This window comes from Scyliorhinus canicula, chromosome 1 (genome assembly GCF_902713615.1).
Source record: "Scyliorhinus canicula chromosome 1, sScyCan1.1, whole genome shotgun sequence".
In the NCBI taxonomy this organism is placed as follows: domain Eukaryota; kingdom Metazoa; phylum Chordata; class Chondrichthyes; order Carcharhiniformes; family Scyliorhinidae; genus Scyliorhinus; species Scyliorhinus canicula.
This window is the reverse complement of record NC_052146.1, coordinates 111,620,326-111,629,804: the sequence shown is the minus strand read 5'-3', so window position 1 is coordinate 111,629,804 and position 9,479 is coordinate 111,620,326. Positions and strand designations below refer to the sequence as shown.

The following is a 9,479-nucleotide window of genomic DNA, read 5'->3' as shown; positions in this document are numbered from 1 at the left end:
CACCCACCCTCCAGCCGTGGACATGTTCCCAGAGCCGGGTCCCATCCCGTGGGTGTTCAGTTAATGGCTCCTGCGTGTCTGGTTTTGCCTCCCGCAGAGTTCAAACAGTGTCCATGCATCGCAGTCTGATTGGGATGCTGGGCAGGGACTCCCATATGCTACATGACCCGCCCACCCACAGGTATTCCCTTGGGTTGTGAAATGCTCGCTTACCCACGATTGCCAATTCCCTATTAGCAATTGCCTTCAGTGGCACAGCCAGAGGCCTCGGCAGTTGGTGGGACAGACAAGCAGGGACTAGAGTTGCCCCCGGGATGGGTACACACAATCCAGAGGTTGGCATAGTCATGCCACATGCAGTTGCCCCCAGTCTCAGGGCGTGATAATTCATGTCCCAAAAACACAGACTGATTGTATTGCACTCCTGTTCACTAACAGCAGTGGTTAGCACTGTTGCTTCACAGTTCCAGGTTCAATTCCAGCCGAGCGTGTGGAGTTTGCACTTCCTCCCTATGTCTGCGTGGGTTTCCTCTGGGTGCTCCAGTTTCCTCCCAGTCCAAAGATGTGCAGGTTAGGTGGATTGGCCATGATAAATTGCCCCTTACTGTCCAGGTTAGGTGGGAATACGGGGATAGGATGGAGGCGTGGGCTCAAACAGGGTGCTCTTACCAAGGGCCAGTGCAGACCCAATGGGCCAAATGGCCTCCTTCTGCACTGTAAATTGTATGAACAGCCCAGTAACCTGGACTAGACATATTGCTGATACCTCATGGGAAGTGAAGACCTTTCAGCCACATTGAACTTGTGGGGAGGGGGTATTGTACAGAACCCCCTCAGGCTATAGGACTCACATTGAAGCATCTCAAGAGTGCAACATAACATATGCATACCTGAATATTAACTTTTGTGCCATCACTATTTTGAAATGTGCACAAGAATAAAGTATATTTTTTTGCAAAAAAAAAGTCAGACCTGAAACATTAACTCAAATTCTCTCCCCAAAGAGCCTGCCTGGCCTTGCTGAGTACTTCCAGCATTTTCAGTTTTTACAGACTTGGATTTCATTGGGGCCAAGCCTACTAAAAAGTAAAAACAAATGTTCATTTCAGATGGGTCGCTGGGCCCATCTCTTCAAATCTCTGGAAACCTCTTCATTAATTCCAATGCCCGGAGCTGAAAATTCAGATGTGAAACAGCAGGAATCATCCAGATCGTCTGATCAAGAGCTCAGCCAGGGAGCTGGCTGAATTCCAATCTCAAATGGAGGCAGACCCAAGGAAACTATTTCTCTCTCTGGTGATGTTAACAAGTTTAAACAGTTGGATTTTTTTGTTACCAAACAACTCAATGCAATGATTGAAATTCACTTCAAAATATCTTGAGATTCCAATTGCATCATGAAGTCATTATGCTCACCGCCTCACCCAGAACCAATGACAATAATTGAGGCCCAAGAAGCACTCATCACGGGAAGCAAGATGAATAATTAACCAAGGGAGAGAAGAGGAGAATAGTAAGCCCAGATGGGATGGAATGGGACAATTGTACAATTCCCTCCATATTAATGATCATTTTTTGATCAACGATTACAAACGCAATGCAAATCTCAGTTTTCTGTGCCAACTGAACAATGTGGGTATTTGCACTGGCAAAACAATTGGCGAATGTTGATTTGATTATTTTCCATCTCACTCCTGAAGGAGTCTGAAAATTAAGTTTTTGCGCCATCTGGTGTTTTACTGAGAACGGACAGTGCCTAAATCAGGGACTCCCAGCACAGAGCAGAGGAAATCAATTGGGCAAGAGTCAGAAGTCTGTGAGACACTGCCTCACCATGCATAGTATACCTGTGTGACTCTTTTGCTGCACTAGATATGTTTTCATTAGGTTAAAACATAAGTAATTATTCACTGGGTTAGCAAAAGAATAGCAAGAACAAAAAAAAAATCTTTAATCCAGGCAATCAGCTCCATCCTGGGAACAATTAACTCTGCAGGAGAGAGAAAAACAGGGGATTTGGGGGGGGGGGGGGGGAGTAGGAAACTATGGGCACAAAACATTTCACTCGTGAGAACCGAGATTTAAATTGCACGTGTAAATGTTGATCAGAACTGTAAAATTATGACTTAAACAGGAGGAATTGGAAATTGTACCATGTTCCCCATTCTGCCCAGTCAAGGATTACTGTGCATGGTAGTCTCTCTATTCTCTCCCATGGCTAATTATTCATTCACAGCTCTGATGATGTTTGATCCATGTGAATAAGAGTGCTTATTGAGACCCGGATTATTGTTATTGGTTCCAGGTGAGGCGTAACAACGTGTGGAATTGAAATTGAAATCACAAGACATTTTCTTCTGGACCACCACAGAGACTGTGTAGGCTGAGTGCCAAGGATGGACAATATCAGTAGGCTTCAGATGTAAAGAGAAACAGACAACTTTATTCCCAAACAGAACAATATCCAACTTTATTCAAGTAGCAAATTTAAAACTCCATGATACTTGGCAAAATAGGATTGAATTCAGTAAATGGAGTCAAAACACATTCCAAATAATATTTTCACTTTAAAACAGTTATTTTTAAAAAGTTACATTTTTCACATTGTCCAATTGTCAAGAATAATGATTTATTTCACATGGAGCGCAAAAAATGCCACTAACAGCTACTAACATTAATAAATCTTCAAATGACAGCACAAATAGAAAATGGTTGAATTTAGGGGTTTAGGGAGCAAAAAAAGTTTAATCTCAAGCAGTTTCAGCATGCATGTCAGTATACAAAGTCCCAAGAAAGTAAAAACACACTGCAAAAATGCGCAACATCTGCCCACTCAAACTACAAAAATGTTGCATTTATAAAAATTGATAAAAATATTCCTTTCAATTGTACAAGTGACAGGAGATTAGCAAACTCTCCAGACTTGGACAAGACATTTTTTCCCACCAGTATTCTTCAATTCTCATGCCTGCAAAGGAAAAGGAAACCATTTATATTAGTTTTCAACTACTGATTACAACATTCTTATGACCTAGCTAAGAGAACGTTACGCAGTGTGATTATAGGTGCAGGAAGAGGAATGTTGATCCCAAGCCTCCCAGCCTCTGCTCCCTCAGACCTTGCTGTAGCATAATTACTGCTAACCTGCCCACATAGTGAATGGCAGTATCACCACCACAGCTCATTCTTCCAGGAGGAGTCACTCAAACACAACTGTTTGGTTCATACTTTTGAATTCAAGTGAAGGAGGCAGAATGTAGAATCTTTACCCAGCAAGAAATCAGGAATCAAATCCAGGACATTCTGCTCTGTACAGCTCAGCTACTCGTTGATGAAACTTGAAGAAATTCAATAAGACTTGAGTTTTCACATTAGTTAACTGGTCACGATTGCACTGGTGCAAATATTCACCAGCTGACAACTCCCCTAGCTGGAAAACCTGTTGATGCAGCTGAAATTAGACAAGATCCTAAAAGCAGCCCTTCAACAAATTGTAAATTTAGACCAAAGCATGATCTTGGCTCAGGGACATGCTTCAGCCAGTCAATTCCAGAATCCTATAGGGCTCCAATGACCACTGACAGAGACACAGCGTATGGAGTCTGCAGGGTTTTACCTCTTTATTTTCCCCATTTTGGGCAGGGGCAGCATTAGGCTCCTGGCTCGAATCACTTGCTTTCCCTTTGGTGACCTTTACTTTCGGTTTCTTGGCTTTCTATGAGAGAGAAAAAACATTACCATCCAAAAAAAAATAGAATGACATTTAACCCATAACTATTAAGTTCTTTAAAAGCTATGAGAGTGTTTGATTTCAGAACTTTCATCTACAGAGATTTCCCAGCCCCCAAAACACCAAGCCATCATTCATCACTTGGATTAGGAGCTCCCTACAGCCAGAGGATTGGGTTGTAATTCACTTTCTAATTCACATTTTAATTCTACAATTGTTCAACTCAAGTTATTCCACAGAATTGCACTATTTTCAATGAAGCTATTTTTCTAATGGATATTCCTGAGGTTGTGTAGGCCTCTGAGCTGCACTCAGATGATTGAAGAATTCAATTGGGTCCATGGAGAGAAATTATTTCCTCTGGTGGGGTGTCCACAACAGAGGAGCTGGGGCAGGGATAACTTTGAAAATTAGAGTTAGGCCATTCAGGATCCATGAAGGATAGCGGAAATCTGGAACTTTCCCAAAAAGCTGTTCACTGAAAATTTCAAAACCTCAAATTGACAGACTTGTGCTGGGTTTGAAACATATTAGGCTTGTTAGCAAAACTGAAGCCCATGGAATAAACAAGACAATTACAACACGGACGCAAATTGGTGAGGAGATAGAAAACAGGAGTTATGGTGAACAGCTGCGCTATGCACTGGAGGAAAGTACACAGTGGCATTACCCAGGATCCACTACTGTTCCCGATATACATCTGTGACTTGGACAGAGGAATTTTGAAATTTGCAGATAACTCAAAACTTGGAAGTGCAGCAAACAGTGGGGAAGATAGTAACAGACATCAAGAGGATATAGACCTGGTGACAGAATGGGCAGACACACATCATATTAAATTCAATGAAGAAAAATGTGATGTGATACATGCTTGTAGGAAGAATGAGGGACGATACAAACTAAATAGTTCAATTTTATGGGGGTATAAGGACAGACTTGATTTGCGCACAAATCTTGTGTGTGTGTCAGAACAGGTTAACAAAGCAGATAATAAAGCATCAGAATGTTAGAAACGGAGGCATAGAATAGATAAACCAAGAGGTTATGCTTTAGAGGTTATGGGGCTGGTTTAGCTCACTGGGCTAAATCGCTGGCTTTTAAAGCAGACCAAGCAGGCCAGCACCACGGTTCAATTCCCGTACCAGCCTCCCCGGGCAGGTGCCGGAATGTGGCGACTAGGGGCTTTTCACAGTAACTTCATTGAAGCCTACTCGTGACAATAAGCGATTTTCATTTTCAACTGGTACAAATATCTAGATTTGCCCAGCTGGAGTAGTGTGCCACCCATTTCTGGCCACCACACTTTTGAAAGGACGTTTGAAGATTTTGAAGAGGGTACAGAGACAGTTCCAGGGATGAGTGATTATAGTTATGCAAGGAATTATTCTGTTAGAACAGAAGCAGCTAAGAGGACATTTGATAGGTGTCAAAGAAAAACTCTTTCCAATGGCTGAAGGGTCATTAACCTGATGCAAAGATTTAAGGTGACTAGCAGAACCAAAAGAATGAGGAAAAACGATTTCACATCAAGTGGTTATTAAAAAATGTGGCACAGTTGTGGACATATATTGAATAACAGCCTTCCAAAGGGAATTGGATAGTTTTTTTGAGAAAAACAGCAACATTATGGGAATAATGGTGCAGTACAGTAGCATAGTGGTTAGCACCATGGCTCCACAGCACCAGGGTTCCAGGTTCGATTCCTGGCTTGGGTCACTGTTTGTGCAGAGTCTATATGTTCTCCCTGTGTCTGTGTGGGTTTCCTCTGGGTGCACCGGTTTCTTCCCCTGAATGACGTGCTGTTAGGTGAATTGGACATTCTGAATTCTCCCTCTGTGGTGTACCCGAATAGGTGCCGGAATGTGGCCACTAGGGAGGAAGAAGGGTTCTGGGTGCCAAGTGTTTGGTGTCCCTGAATTCTGATACTGTTCGTCAACTTTTGTCTTTTGATACTGTTAATAAACTAAAAGATTACCCGAACAGGCGCCGGAATGAGGAGACATGGGGATTTTCAGAGTAACTTCATTGCAGTGTTAATACAAGCCTACTTATGACGATAAAAGATTATTATATCAGAACTGGATTGCTTTGTTAAAGAGCTGGTGCAAACTCAATGGACCAAACGGCCCCCTCCTGAACCGTAACATTCTATAATTAGGGATTACCAAACCAAGTGGTAAAATGGAATTAAGATGCAGATCAGTCATGGCATAACTAACTGATAGAACAGAATTAAAGGACCTCTCCTTTCCTGTGCCTATGTCCCATTAGGAAACAGCACAATGATAACAGTGGATTGCAGCATTATATTGGCTCTGGGGTGTACGACAGTTAGGGCTCCCCATGGCAGGTTATTACAGTGCAGTGGTGGCTCATTTACAACAAGTATCTAATTTGGTCAATTACTACCCAGTAAAGCGATGGAAGGAGTAATCATCAGTGCAATAACCTGCTTGCTGAAAACCTGTTCACTGATACTCAGTTTGGGTTCTGCCTGAACCATTTTGGTTCCAGATCTCATGAGAGAGAGCCTTGCTCAAGACATGGATACAAAAATCGAATACCACAGAAGCAACAGTAACTGCCATCAGCATTAAGGCAAGGAGACACCACAAACCAAAGAGGCCAAAAGGATAAAAAGACTTGCCTTTCAATATCTAGCACAAAGGAAAATGGCAATGGTTGATGGGACAAATCATCACTGTCCCAAACAACTCTGCAGTTCCCAGGGCAAATGGCAGAACACAAGGTAAGGAATGGAGCCAATTTCTGACAATTACACAATAATCAGCTGTGACAATAAGGAAACCTGTGCCTTTATAGTTTCATGTACGTTTGTTTATTTTGTTGTTGTTACAATACCAAAAATACCTCAAAATGTTTATTAAAAAAAGGAAACCTGTGCCAGCCTGCAGCAATATCTGGGTTTGAGTCAACTGGTAATATTCAAGCCGCACATGGCAGGAAATGATCAGTAAGATAACAGCCAATTACCTCATTGATACTTTGAACATCACTATTCCACTGTCTGGGAGCTATTAGTGCTCAGAAGCCTAACCAGACCAGCCATATTCAAACTGTGCGCTGGACTGGGTACTTTTCAATAAGTAGCTCACCTTCTAGTCCCTCAAAGCCTTGCCACCATCCATTTATAAGGCTACTCAACAGTGCAAGGAAATGAACAGCACACCTGATGGACACTTGTCCTGCAGACAGAGCAGCTCATCATTGGGCTCACCACCTCTTCAGAGCAACAAAGGAGGGGCTATTAAAATGCAACATTGCGAGAAAAACAGTACAGCCCAATCTTTGCCTCGCTCAACCTCAAGTGGGATCCTGGGGTGGGAATAGATGGGCAATAAATGCTGACCCAGCCAGAGATGCCCTCATCCCATGAATAATTTTTTTTAAATCCACTAAATAACAACCAGGAACTCAACTGATTACCTGCCCTTCTCCTTCCAGTATTGAAGACAATGGCAATTATAGAACTCAAAATAAAAATTGACTAATTTAATAGTTCACAATCAAATTGAGGTCCATTCTAATCATCAATATTTGGTAATCCAGTTAGAGTTATCAGAGACTTAATGAAAACTGAGCATTTAATGTCAGGTTCGCAGAGTGTGGTGAAAGGCTTACCTTGGCTGGTGCCTTCTTAGCTGGAGCTGTAGGTTGGACAGTCTGTTGTTGTAAACCAAAGTGAAAAACAGATGAATCAATAATTGATTAAAACATGTAGGTACGGAACTTCCGATGGCGGCCATGAAGGAGTAGGTCGCACATTTGGTGGCTCCCGCTCGCCTCGGTACTTTGGACCTTCCCCCCCCCGATTTTTGCCGGATCTGAAGTGGAAAATTGATGTTGGATGCAATTGTGAAGAGAAATCCTACATCCGTGCATGGAGAAGCGGACCAGGAGTGCTCGCAAAGGAAGAAATCGGTGAACAGAGAAGGCCTGGGCCGAGGCTGCAACGGGAAAAAGCATGGCGGAGGACCGGAGTTCTGCCTTGAAGATCCAGTGGTCGACGGAGCAGTTCATACAGGAGGGCTTCGCCAAGCAGAAACAGGAATGTTCAGACCCGATTAAGGAGTCGATTGCACGACTGGAACTCAGACTGGATGCTCAAGATCGGGTGATCCAGAAAGTGGAGAAGGCACTGACTGAGCAGGAGGAGCACCAAGCTGCAGTGGAGTTGGAGGTGGGAATGTTGAGAGACCAACAGAAAAGGTTCCAGGAGAAGGTGGAGAATCTAGAGAACAGGTCCTGCCGGCAGAACCGGAGAATCGTGGGTCTCCCGGAGATCCGAAGGAACAGACGCAGAGGCATATATAGCGGCTACGTTTGAGAAGCTACATGGGGAGGGAATGTTCTCCTGACCCTTGGAGCTGGACAGGGCGCACAGAGTGCTAGCGAGGAAGGCCCCCCCCCCCCCCCCCCCCCCCAAAGTTTGGACTTATGTATCCGGCCCGTCTTTGGGTTACGCACGAAGAGGAACATTTCTACTTCGAGTTGATCGAGGAAACGATGGACTGAGGTGTTTGGATTGAACTTTGCTGCAGTGCTCATGTATTTTTTTTTGTTCTCTTCTCGTCATTTAAAAAAAAAGTTGTGTCTTTGGATGTTACTTGTAATGTCTTTTGTATTGAGCTGGGATCTGCGGGCGAGCTGCTCGAGTTAAAATTTGCATTTGCACCGACGGAGGATGGAGGTATGAATGTTAGATGTTTGATCTTTTTGATTTTCTTTTGGGCAATTGGGTTAACAAAGGAAAGTACAGCACAGGAACAGGCCCTTCGGCCCTCCAAGCCTGCGCCGACTATGCTGCCCGTCTAAACTAAAATATTCTACACTTCTGGGGTCCGTATCCCTCTATTCCCATCCTAGTCATGTATTTGTCAAAATGCCCCTTAAACGTCACTATCGTCCCTGCTTCCACCACCACCTCCAGTAACGACTTCCAGGCATCACTACCCTCTGTAAAAAAAACTTGCCTCATACATCTCCTCTAAACCTTGCCCTTTAAACCGATGCCCCCTAGTATTTGACCCCTCCACCCTGGGAAAAAGTCTCTGACCATCCACTCCTTCTATGCCCCTCTTCATTTTGTAGACCTCCATCAGGTCGCCCCTCAACCTCCGTCATTCCAGTGAGAACAAACCGTGTTTATTCAAACTCTCCTCTTAGCATATGCTCTCCATACCAGGTAACATCCTGGTAAATCTCTTCTGCACCCTCTCTAAAGCCTCCACATCGTTCTGGTAGTGTGGCGACCAGAATTGAACACTATACTCCAAGTTGGGATTGTTTATTTTTGCATAGGTGTGTCCAAGAAGCCCCCCAACCAACTGAACACATGGAATGCAAGAGGGCTAAATCGGCCAGTTAAGAGGGCACGCGTGTTCGGGCATTTGAGGGGATTGAAGACGGATGTGGCAATGTTGCAGGAGACGCACCTTAGAGTAAGTGACCAGGTCAGACTAAGGAAGGAATGGGTCGGACAGGTTTTCCACGCGGGGCTGGACTCTTAAGACTAGAGGGGTGGTGATCCTGATTAATAAACGAGTGTCATTCGAAGCGGGAAGAATAGTTGCGGACATGGGGGATTGGTATATGGTCAGTGGAAAGCTGGAGGGGCTGCCGGTGGTACTCGTGAATGTGTACGCACCGAATTGGGATGATGTTGGGTTTATAAGGAAGGTGTTGTTTGGGGGGGGGGGGGGGGGGGGGGGGGGGGGGGGGGGGGGGA

The 9,479-nt window shown here is 44.1% G+C and overlaps 1 long non-coding RNA gene across 1 annotated transcript; it reads right to left on the bottom strand.

The window, feature by feature from the left end:
- Positions 1-2,445: 2,445 nt before the first annotated feature.
- LOC119966304 lies at positions 2,446-7,595 on the bottom strand. The gene is made up of 3 exons (XR_005460724.1): positions 7,373-7,595; positions 3,617-3,715; positions 2,446-2,968 (listed from the first exon to the last, which is right to left on the bottom strand). It is a non-coding gene; the product is annotated as an uncharacterized LOC119966304 (long non-coding RNA).
- Positions 7,596-9,479: the final 1,884 nt, after the last annotated feature.